This window comes from Fukomys damarensis, unplaced genomic scaffold, assembly GCF_012274545.1.
Source record: "Fukomys damarensis isolate Sample0158 unplaced genomic scaffold, DMR_v1.0_HiC HiC_scaffold_37, whole genome shotgun sequence".
NCBI lineage: Eukaryota > Metazoa > Chordata > Mammalia > Rodentia > Bathyergidae > Fukomys > Fukomys damarensis.
This window is the reverse complement of record NW_022900949.1, coordinates 47,704,489-47,716,651: the sequence shown is the minus strand read 5'-3', so window position 1 is coordinate 47,716,651 and position 12,163 is coordinate 47,704,489. Positions and strand designations below refer to the sequence as shown.

The following is a 12,163-nucleotide window of genomic DNA, read 5'->3' as shown; positions in this document are numbered from 1 at the left end:
TATATATATATATATGTATATATATATATATGTAAGCATTTGACAAGACATTTCATTCTAAAATCATATCCTTTAGTTGGGGGAATTTTCTTGAATAATTTTGTGATAAATTTCTCTCTTATTTTCCACTATTCTCTAGAGCTCCTAACACTACTTTTCTACTTTCTAAGAGTGTTGTGTCCTTTTTGTACTTCAGTAACTTGTTCTTGTTTCATGGCTTCTGTTTACTTCTACTTTGACATATTACTAATCAAATTGTATTTCTTCTAGTCTCTGCCTTGTCTTTATACAAATTATTTTTACTTTTCTACTTATTTTGGCTTTTCCTTTCATGTTAAAGAATTGTCTTAAAGATGATCTTTGGCCTTCCTTCTGTATTTAGGATTGCAGCGGTGAAAACTGGTGGTTGGCTGGGGATATTTACCTAGAATGATAAAGATAAAGAGACCACCAAATAGCAATATCTTTAGGTATCTTCTCTCTTGGATAGATCAGATTCCCTGGAGAAAAATCTTCCATTTTTCTGTGTGGCTGCTGGCATCCTGACAACTGAATGTAAAAAGAGGGCAGGACCTGGGAATGGGGGTCTTTTGTATTCATTATATAGACTTTCACCCAGTCTTCCTATTTTTAGTATGGTATTCAGCTCTCATTGATGATTGATGCCCTTCAGTTCAATGCTCTGTTTCATCTTTTCCAGAACATAAACATCTGTTTTGTGATTGGGTAAGTGTGAGTAACTGGCAATCTGTTTCTCAACAAGACAATCAATCTTTCTATTCTTGAGAAGGCACCTATAATACCTAAAATCTCACTTCCACTCCGCAGAGTGTGAACAGCCGAAAGGCCTCCACGATGCTGAGTCCTACAGCCCAAGGAGGGCTCTGGACGCAAGACCCAGGGCCTTACTTCCAGGAGCCGCGAACAGCCAGAAGGCCCTCCACAACGCTGGGACCTCTAGCTCAGCGACTGCTCCAGGAGCTTGACGAGCAGCGAGACTCACCCAGGAAGGAACACACTGGACAAGTTGGAAAACAGACCTTTATTAGTCTGGCCAGACGGCACTCCTGGAGCCAAGTAGCTCCGAGAGGAGCCAGCTCAGGGGCTGAGGTCCTTTTTATAAGGGGATAGACAGGGTGGGGGTCTATACTCAAGATGTTTATAGAATGTCCCAAGGTTTTCTAAACATTCCCTCCAGGCAGACAAGGAGTGAAACAATCTTTATTTACCCAGAACTACTAACCGTTCACCTGTTAATTTACATTAATCACAGTTGAGACTAGGAACTTATTAAGATTACAAAGTTATGCAGTAAAGATTATAAACATAGGTCAGGGCTGTCTTTCATCTGCAAGGGGAAGAGGCATCAGATATCTTACAAGGGATACATAACAATCTCTGGGGCTATTAGCCAGCCAACATGGAATCACTTTAGTTTAGTTGGGTCTCTCAGCACCTATACCTGGTACTGCTAATTCCTGAATTAAATTTTAGCTAACTCAATTGCCACTGTTCATCAGCTTACAGCTCCAAAAAGGTAGTTACTGTTGCCTCTACTTCATTTCCCTTTATCCTTTGGGTGGGTATATGCTCCTCTCCAAAAAAAAATCCTCTAGCCAGGTGTGGTAGTACACACCCATAATCCCACCACTCCGGTGGTTAAAGCAGGAGGATCACCTCAAATTCAAGGCCAACCTGGGCTACACAGTGAGTTCAAGGACAGCCTCTCTCAACAAACAAAAACAAACAAACAAACAAACAAAAATCCAATCCGTTTCCTGATGTTTTGAAATAGTTTACTGCAGAGATAAAGGCTGTGTTCTATCTGCTACCTTTAAGCAAAAGTCCTCATTCAATTTTAGCCCCTCTGGTTTAATTTGGGAACAATCCAAGCCAGATGCTTGATGTATCACTTTAAATATCTCCCACAGCCTTCTACCTTTTTCCTTTCACTGCTCTAGACCTGCATGCAGATATATGCTTGATCCCATAGGCCATCTTCTTCCCTCTCACTGCCAGTCTGCTCAACACATAGATTGGTGTTACCTCAGAGACTTCCCTTATCAGATCAGCTTTGCTCTCAACCATTTCCAGAACTTGATGATCTCTAGTCAATACCATCTTCCAGCCATTTCACCAACAACTGCAAATATTCAATCTTGTTATCAAACCCCAGTCTATACACTACTCTTTTCCACTTTAACCCAGAAATGACCTTCCTTCATATTTCAGAGAAAATAGAAGCAACCACAAGTAGAGTACTTTAACTTGCTTTTCCTTCTCCCTGCCCCATGAAGATGGTTAAACCTGAGCCCCTCACAGACTCCCTCTTCTGCAAGCTGTGGGCTCATCTCTATAATGGACTCTGAAGCCAGCAGAGGTATCCTTCCCACTACTCATATCACCCTGTAGCTTTTATTTCCAGCCTTTCCGGCCTTTTTGGGGACACTGTCCTGCCAGTTATTTACTCTTGTTTTTTGTATCTTTGACCTCTCTGCTTTGGCACATTCCTTTCAGTTTAGAAATTGCTTACATGTTTCCATTTTAAAAGAATCCCTCTAAATTCTTACTAAGATACTGCTCTGTCTTTTCTTACTCTTGTACTAGGCTTCTTAAAACATCTTTTGTACTCATTGTCTCCACTTCTTGCCTCCCCTTTATGCTACAACCTTTGCAGTCAGCTTTCTGCCTGCCATAGAGTCCTCTTCACCAATGCCCCTTTGGCCAACAGATGAGCCTAAGCATGCTTTGCTTGCCCCCTTGCAGCATCTGGCATAACTGCCTGCCAACTCCCTGACACACGCCTTTTACTAGATCTCACTACTATGGTCCTGCTTTACCTATTCCCTTTCTGTAGTTTCTCTTCCTTTCTTGTCTCTTAGATGTTGGTCTGTGTCTTAGTTGCTCTCTCATTGCTGGCACAAAATACCTGACTTCCACAAGTTAAAAGAGTAGAGGTTTATTTTGGCTCACAGTTCGTAGAGATTTCTGTCAATAGTCCCCGAGTTCCAAGGTAAGGTGGCGCGGCAGAGGAGAAATAGTATAAAACAGGGCAGGCAGGAAGCCGTGAGCTATCAAGGGAGGAGGAAGGATCCTTCCAGCCCATGCCCATGGTGATCCACCTCTTCCTACCAGGATTTACTTCCCAACATCACACAAAGCTATAAATACATCAGTGGACAAATCCAGTATCACACACCCATGATCTAGTATCATACACATATGATCCAGTCACCTCTCCAAAGCCTCACTTATGAGATCATGAGGCTTTGATGTAAGCCACAGCTGTGTACCCATCATTCTATCTCAGCCCTCTTTTGTATATAAGTTTCCTGATAGATCTCATACCAATTTCCAGGCCTCTCCTTCCACATCCATATGGATAACTATCTCTAATCCATTTTTCTCTGTTGAGCTCAGATGGGCATTTCCATTTGCTAGTAGGACATTCCACCAAAGCTTCAAACTCCTGTGTCCCAAGTTGGAATCACTATTTCAGTATCTAAATCTGTTAGGGAATTGATCATGTTAAAGTACGCTGTGACGCCGCCTCACAGGCTGCATTCTCCTGGTACATCTTGGCTCCTAAAATGACCTCATGCCCTTATCTCTGGTTTCCCTCCCCCGCAAGGCCACAGCGGTCCAGGAAGTTGAAACCTGTGTCTGCAGGACTGGGCCCATAAAAGCAATCTGGCCTGTGATAGGTTAAAAGTAGCTCACTCCTCATAAATAAGCAATAGCCCACCCCAAAACTGATAAAAGGACCTTCCTTTCTTTGTTCTCTCTTTCCTTCTGCTTCTTCCTCTCTCTCTCTCTCTCTCTCTCTCTGTCTCTCTCTCTCTCTGTCTCTCTGTCTGTCTCTCTCTCTCTCTCTCTCTCTCTCTGTCTCTCTCTGCCTTCCTGCTTCCTGCTCGCCTCCCTACAATAAAGATCTCCTGCCGGACCTCTCGGTATGTGAGTGGCCTAATTGGGAAGGGGCACCCGAAAGGGCACGCGAACCCCCTTTCAAAATCTATACAATTTGCTTTTTGTTATCTGTGAGAACTAGGGAAAGTTACTGAATTCCCATCTGGAAATCTGGAGGATTAACACCTCCCTCAGAGGTCTAAATGGTCTCATTATGCCTCATGATGCAGGCTGCCATGGTTTAAATATGTCCCCCAAAGTTCATGTGTTGAAAGCTTGATCCTCAATATTGGCTGTATTGGGAAATGAAGACTGATGGAAGATGTTTTAGTTTTGGGCACACTACCATATGTAATGATATCACTACCCTAAAGTAATGATATTACTTATTATAGGAGTGTGTTCTTTATACAATGAGTTTGGACCCTTCTTGTCTCACTCTTTCTTTTCCCTTCATTTGAAGGGAAGGGGCAGAAAAAAGATCTCTTTAGATGTCAACACCATGTTCATGGCCTCCCCAGTCTCCAAAACCATGAGCCAGTACATTTCTATTCATTATAAATTACCCAGTCTGCAGTATTGTTACAGAGCACAAAATGCACTAACATAGTATATTGAACACTTACTGAGTGACATACTGCCCATTCTCAACAATTGGCTCCAATTAGTAGTAGTAGTAAAAAGGAGGGGAAGGTTAGCATTAATATTGCTTTATTCTCTGTCTACCAAAATGGTGGTATCAGCACCTGTTCCCAGTCCAAGCAGTTAGGATTCATCCTTGGTCCCTGCTTTTCACTGTTTGCTCCCCACCTCCAACATTATTCAATCTATCATCAAGCCTATTGATTCTATTCCATGAATAGTTCTCATACCAGCCCTCTCCTTTCAATTCTCTCTGGCCTCCCTGTTCAGTACCAATCCTTGCTCACCTTTTCTACTGGGAAAGCCATACTGCCCGGTTTCCCAATCTCTGGTCTTACTATTTTATCTCAAATGTGTCCTTTAATCTTCACCAAAACGACCCCTTTAACATGCTTGTCAGTGTCACATCTTTCTTTGGCATCTTTTAATAGTAATTATAATCATAGCAGAGAGGAGGAAGAACTAATATGTAAAATCCTAACAAACTGCAGCTGCAGCTTCCCTAAGGCAGACATTCCTCCAGAGAGCAAGGCTCTTTGTTTGGCAAAACACCTGCCCCCACCCTTGCAAAAGGGGAATGGTTAAGAATATGAAACAAAGAAATAGTTAAACTTCTCAGCAGGGGAAATAAGTAGGGATGTAAGAGTCAAAAGGGATCTAGAAAAGAAGAAAGCTGAGAAAAACCTTTGGGGAAAAATACTACCTCACCATCTCAGTGAGAGACTGGAGGGAATGAGGTAGGAGTGGGAGTGGGGCTCTCATAGGAAGAACACAGATGTCTCGCATACTCAAGACCTGGGCCATTTTGTGCTGCTTAATAACTCCTCCCACTTGTCCTCGATCCTATGTCTTTAATAAAGTTTATCATAAAATACTGTCATGCATGATCCTGCAAAGAGAGGGAAAGGGGTTATATTTTGTCTAGAGGTGCTGGAAGCAGAGAACTGAGAGGTGAGAGGGAGAGGGTGCCTCCATGACTCTGGGAATTCTAGGTATAATAGGCTGAAATTGGAGCCTGCTTGCTGTGGGAACACACGCATGACAGGGGTGAGCCTGATGTAATCAAAGGCAGAGTTTCAAGTTAATTATATTTAAATTTCATAGGGTTGCCAGCTCTCTTCTGCATAGCATCATCACCATGGCAACATATCACAGCTACGTTCCCTGGGGGCCAAGCCATAGGCTGAGTGCTTTGCATTCACACTAGCTCGTGTCAATCTCTCCTCAGGCCTGAGGCAGAGTTGGCATTACTCACTGCATTGACAAGTTAGAGCCTATAGTGTTCCTGAAATCACAGAGCTGGAGTAGGTCAGGGTGTTGAGGTTTGAATCCACATCTCTTTAATAGTGAAGGGAACCGCTATTCAGTGCCCTGAGTCCTTACTTTTGGATAAACTCTCAGTCCTTCTCCATAGGCCTTAATATTTGAATTTTTCAAATAAAAATTCATATTCAGTCACAGTTCCAAATAAAAACATCAGGCCTATCAACTCTGTACCTAGGAAAAGATTGCTCTGAAAGAGTATAATGATCAGGTCAAGGAGATTCATGTGGATTGTGACAAAGCGTTTTTCATCTTGAACTTAAGGCTCCTCTGAGTGCCCCAGTTTCCTGTAGCAGAACTGGCAATGTTAATAAGTGTGATGCGAAGAACGTGTCCTGCAGTGAAATGAACACAGAGATTATTGAATTAAACACTGATGTGCGGGACTTCTCCCGCAATATTCCATATACTAGTGTATATTTGATTGTCTAAAACAGGCGTGGTAGACCATGTTTCCTAAACTCAGTGGACAAGGAGTTTCATGGAACTTTGAAATTCTGAGTTTCTATGCAGAGAAGTAAGTACTTGTTTTGAGAAAATGCAGGCATTTTAATAAGCAGGCAGTTCAGATAATGTAAAAGGAGCACCACAAAGATTATATTTTCTGAAGAATGTTTGAGGAATCTCTGGAGTTTTCATATATTTCCTAATATATGGGTAGAGACAGACTCCAAGAAGAAGGATATTGGGTAAAGAAGTAATTCCAGAGGACAGGCTATGAAGGAAAGAATAGAATCTAGCAGCAAGTCTGAGAATAAAGCCAGATCTAAAAGAACACGTGGAGAGGTATATATATGAGTCAGGACAAAAGTGACTTCATCCCTGCTAGAATGTACCTGGTTTATCTTAAATTAATATCAAAGAGCTAAGTACAAGTGCTGAGTCTGGCTATAAAGCTCCACATACCGCTCTGCTGGTTTTGTCTATTTATAGTTTGTTGTGAAACTGTGCAGGCAGAAGTGACTGGGGTTACTCTGGGCAGCCATAGCTGTTAGGACTCAGAATGGCTACAGTCCTGTCGAGGTGAGTCCATGTGACAAGGAAGCCAGCAAAGAGAAATTTGCTTCATTGAAAGTCCTGGTTCCTGCAGAGCATCCTTTTATTTAGGCTTGGGAAACCATGGAGATTCTGACACGTGAGTGAAAATGACACCCTTAAAATCTCCATTGTAGCCCTGGTGCCTGGGAAAAGTACAGAATAGCACAGGAGTCAACATTTTGTGAACTTATTTGATGTCAACAACAATGAATAACATAAATAACTATGGGCAGTCATAGGGAGGCTGGCTGTGTGCACACTTAGCTACGCTATGATGTCCAGTTGTTTGGTAAATAACATTCTGGATATTGCTATGAAAGTATTTCTAGATATAATTACACATTTAAATGGGTAGACTTTAAGTAAAGCAGATCTTCCACAATGTGGGTGGGCCAAATCCCGTCAGTCACAGACCTTAACAAAAAATGCCAACTTTTGGACAATATAGAAACCCTGAGCCTTAAGAATGAAACATGAACTCTTTCCTTAATTTACAACTCACTGGGCAGCACTACAGATTTCAGCCTTGCTAACCTACCCAAACACAACACACGAGCTAATTCTCCCTTCCCTTTCCTTCCGTTCCCTTCCCTTCCCTCTCTTTTCCTTCTCTTCCTCCTCCTCCTCTTCTCCGTCTCCATCCTCATCTGCTTCTTTTTGTTCTTCTCCTTCCTCTTTCTCTCTTCCTCTCCAAGATGTGTCCTATTCTGTGTATGATAGCATCGGACAGGGATGAAGAATGAAAGACAGGAGAATGGAACCGGGTAGCAAGCTGGTTATGTCACTATTGTCCTTTCGACCTTCAAATCTCACCAAGTCAGGGACAACATGTGAAAGAGGAACAATGAGGAAATAGAGGAGGAAGGCAGAGGCAGACCTGTAATAATAGAAAAAAAGTCTAATGAATGCCATATAATTTTGTTTCTTTAGGGAAATAAAACAAATTGTTGAGGAGGGAAAAAATATATGCATCTGATTCTAAAAGTACCCAAGCACCGACAAAGAAAACTTTTCTTCTCATCATTGTCCCTGTTCTTCTCTCCAGGCATTGAACATTAATATGTGGTAATGGTGGCGGTGGTGTGGTGACGTACTACGTGGAAGACAGGCACTTAAGTCGTAGTTTGGTCCCTTTCTTTGTGCAAACAGTAGCATGCTCCACTTACTACTCTGCACTTGGTCTTACTCACTTGTACGAAATGGAGATGGCTCCATATCCATAAACAAACAGCACTCTCATTTTCCTTTATAGCCAAATAGCCAGGTGGACATACCACAGCTTTTTAAACCATTGCACTACTGATCAGCAAATGTTTTCCAGCCATTTCTTGTGATCATATTACAAAATAATGCAGTGAATGTTTTCACACGCATAGCATTTCCTAAGTGTCTAAATGTGTCCTTAAGATAAAGTACTAGATAAAAAGTAAAAATTAAAATTAAAAATAAAACAATTTTTAAAAAGGATAAAGTACTAGAAGTGGAACAGATAAGTCATAGGATATGTACATTTATAAATTTGACAGATAGTTGTATATAGAGGCGTTAGTGATTTTCATTGCATTCCCATTAGCTATGCATGAAAGCAGTTGTTTCCCTACTCTGGGACACACACCATCGTATTAAACTGTTAGAGACTGGCCAATCTCATTGGTTAAAATATAGTATCTCCATCTATATTTTTTCACTGTAATGTTTATTTCAACATGAGAGAAAACTTTTGCAAATAATAAAAATAAAGACCTACAAAAATGTTAGGAAAATGTAAAATGACTTCTGTCAAAATTAACAGACACTGGAGGCACTGACCATGAAATGGGACATCTGGTCTCATCCCTAACCTTGAACACCCGCTTCCTGTGCACTTGCATAGAGAGCTAGATGAATCTTGAGGTAAACTCCCTAACTACAAAGAATTGTTATGTCTGGGTTAAAGTTAACTGTCTGGTTACTGTAATTTATACATGGGTAATGTGAACTGAGGAAATGAAATGTAACCACCTGAAAGAGATCATAGCTGTAAAACCCATAAAAGAGGAAGCTGCAACCCAGTAGGAGGTCGATCACTGGCACTGCCTTTTTTAATGAAATTGATCCTTTTCTGACAAAATAAGCTTTTTATTTTACTTCCATTCAGCTCTTCGCTGTGCGTGCCTCATTTGCCTATTCCTTCCACAACAAATACACTAAATTAAAATTAAAATAACAACTCATAATAATTTTATCTTGGAAAAATATGAATTGGGTACATGCAGAATTGGCTTGATTGACCTTAATGTGTTTTGGCAAAAAAATAAAAAAATAAAAAAAATAGTTACATCATCCATGTAGTTTTAATTTGCATTTCTCTCTCTCTCTCTCTTTTTTTTTTTTTTTTGTACCAGGGATCATGCTCAGGTCCTTGCGCTTGCAAGGCAGGTGGCAGAACCACTGAGCTAAATCCCCAGCCCTGCATTTCTCTTATTGAGACTAAGATTAAACATTTTAATATATTTTCGGTCTATTTGTATTTTACTGTGAATTGTGTATTTCTTTACCCATTTTTGTTACTGTTGAGTTGTAGGTATTTGTGTGTGTGTGTGTGTGTGTGTGTGTGTGTGTGTGTTTTACATTAGCTGGAGAAAGTGAGAATTGCAAAAAATTTGCTTTTTAACTTAGTTTATAGTTGTTTTGTCATTCAGAAATATTTCATTTCTTATGAATGGATCAGAAAAATTGAGAACCCCCCTAAAAAATAGAAAGCAGATGATATTAAATTAAGAGCAAAATGAAATCAGAGAAAACCACAGGCTAAAATACCCTCCAGGAAACTTCTGCTTTAAGGATGGCAGTGATTTGGAACAGCTCCAAGTTCAGGGTCAGTGGACTAAAGGGAAGGGAAGGTACCCTAAGGCAGTTACAGGCATACCTAATTTGGAACAACTGGCTGGGAGAATCTCATCTTGTTCCTCTTGGGCCCAGCAGTGTTCTCAGTGGCACTGTCCCCCTGGGGAGTGACTGGGTGTGGGGGCAGGACCAGAGTGACGTTCCTAGCAGCAAGTAACCCCAGGACAGAGCAGGGAACTGTCTGAAATCAATTTCCAGCTCTCCCATTTTCTAGATGTATGATAGCATTGGTAAATTTGGATGTGTTAGTTAACTCCTTCTGGCTTTTTGCCAAATTGATGAGAAAAGATTTTTCAATGTAGTTTGAATATATCTTCCAACTTAGCAAAGATCCCCGGCTATCTTTGAGGAGGATGAACAGGCTTTTCCAGGCTTCCAGGCCAAGACTCCAAATGGAATGTTTCTCATGTCTTAAATAACAATATATTCATTTTGATGACACATTTACCATTTTACAGAATTTCTTTTTTCACATTGGGATGATGGAAAATTTGCATTTTTTGAGCCAAATAAATCAATTTTGATGTTTGTGGTTTTTTAAAAAAATTGCTAGTGGGAGAGGAAGATCACCTATGATGATGCGGCTTTCCAGAGGATCACATGCCTATTTTAATTTCAGTTACTGTTGCTGTTGTAATTGGCCAATTGTTTAAAGTGCTGTGAGAAAAATGTAATTTTTTTCAACTGAGGTCTTTTATTGAATCATTAAAATATCACAAATTGAAATCATATAATTCCAAATCTTATTTCTGTAGCTAGATAACTCTTGTATCTTATTCATCAGGCAGAACTGTTTCCTCTTTAGAAACATAGATACCATCCCCAATATTTTGATGTCTTTGTTTTTAACTGTTGTGGCTTATTGAGTCAAAGTAGCTGAATTTGAAATAAGTTCAATATCATTTTCTTCAAGGATTAATTCACCTTTCTGGGCTTAAGATACTGAACAAGCAATACCTGTCCTCATCCAAACTAGGGAGATGTCATTTTTCACCCAAGAAATCCAGAATTTTGACATGAGATCCATTCTCCTGAATAAGGATACTTCCAAGGGAAGTGAGAGTGAATATTCACAGACCTCATTATGTACCAGAAGGCCAGTGTGACACCCCTGTTCTGTGCATGACTACAGACAGTGAGAACGTGGCCAGTTCCATTCTGTTTCCCCAGCATTTGTCAACCCGGAACCTCTTCTTTTCCTTTCCAGGTAGACTGAGCTCTCCATTAACGTAGTCGGAGTCCCTCCACAGGGTTCATGCGGGTCCCTTTCACAGCAACTGTGCGTCCCTTCAGAGTGAGTTTGACATTTTCTGGAATGTCGACAGTCTGATTATTGAGAATGGTCTTCATTCTCACAAGAGATGTGGCGAAGAGCTGCTTCTTTAGCATAAAATACTGAACAATCTGGAACTAATATCTAGATCATCATTGCCCAATAAAATATAATGTAAGACATATATGTAAGACCTTCTATTTGTTAAGTCAAAAAGGTGAAAAGAAACATGTACAATAAATTTCAATATAATGTTTTAACAAAATATTATCACTTTGATGTGCGATCATTATAAAAATGTTATGAGATATTTTACATTCATCCAAGTCCAGCATATATTTTACTCTTACAGCACCTCTCAGTTCCTCCAGGCCATAGTTCGAGCACAAGGCAGCCACACGTGGCCAGCATCTGCTGTACTGGCCGGTGACATCTAGATGGTCTTGACATGGGAGGCATGTGAACGAGGAGGAGAGTAAAAGCAGGTTAATATTCATGTTTTGTTAAATTTTGACACAGCCACTAATGGTGAAATGTTCAGTAAATACAATAAATAATATTTCAGACAAGTGACTCCCCATATGGAAAAAATAAAACTGTGTTATATGCCACACATAAACATAAATTCCAGGTGGATCAAGGAGCTGATTTTTCTAAAAAAGAAAAATGCAAAGCATTAGAAAAATACAAAAATTATAGTGAGGTCCTTTTTAAAGAGCACAAAAAATGCAGAAATTAAAAGGAAAAAGATTGTCAAAATTATCTAAAGTAGAAATCCATAATGTAAATTAAGAAAAAAAGTTAAATGACAAGGGATATAGTAAAATAAAATACTTGAAAAATCAATAAAGAATCAAAGAAACCAACAAAACAACTGGCAAAAGATGTGGGCAAATACTTCAAAACATAAATTTAATGGCAATAAATATATAAGATGCTTGAGCTCACTATCAATTAGGGCAATGCAGATTAAATAACAATGCGTTATTTTTCTTTTCCCAGATTATCAAAAACAAAATGAAAAGCACTGGCATATTATCTTATCCCTCTTTTTGTGCACTGGTAGAAATGTATATTGGTAAAATATTTTGCAAA

At 39.9% G+C, this 12,163-nt stretch overlaps 1 pseudogene; it reads right to left on the bottom strand.

The window, feature by feature from the left end:
- Positions 1–10,568: 10,568 nt before the first annotated feature.
- LOC104863168 lies at positions 10,569–11,145 on the bottom strand (annotated as a pseudogene).
- Positions 11,146–12,163: the final 1,018 nt, after the last annotated feature.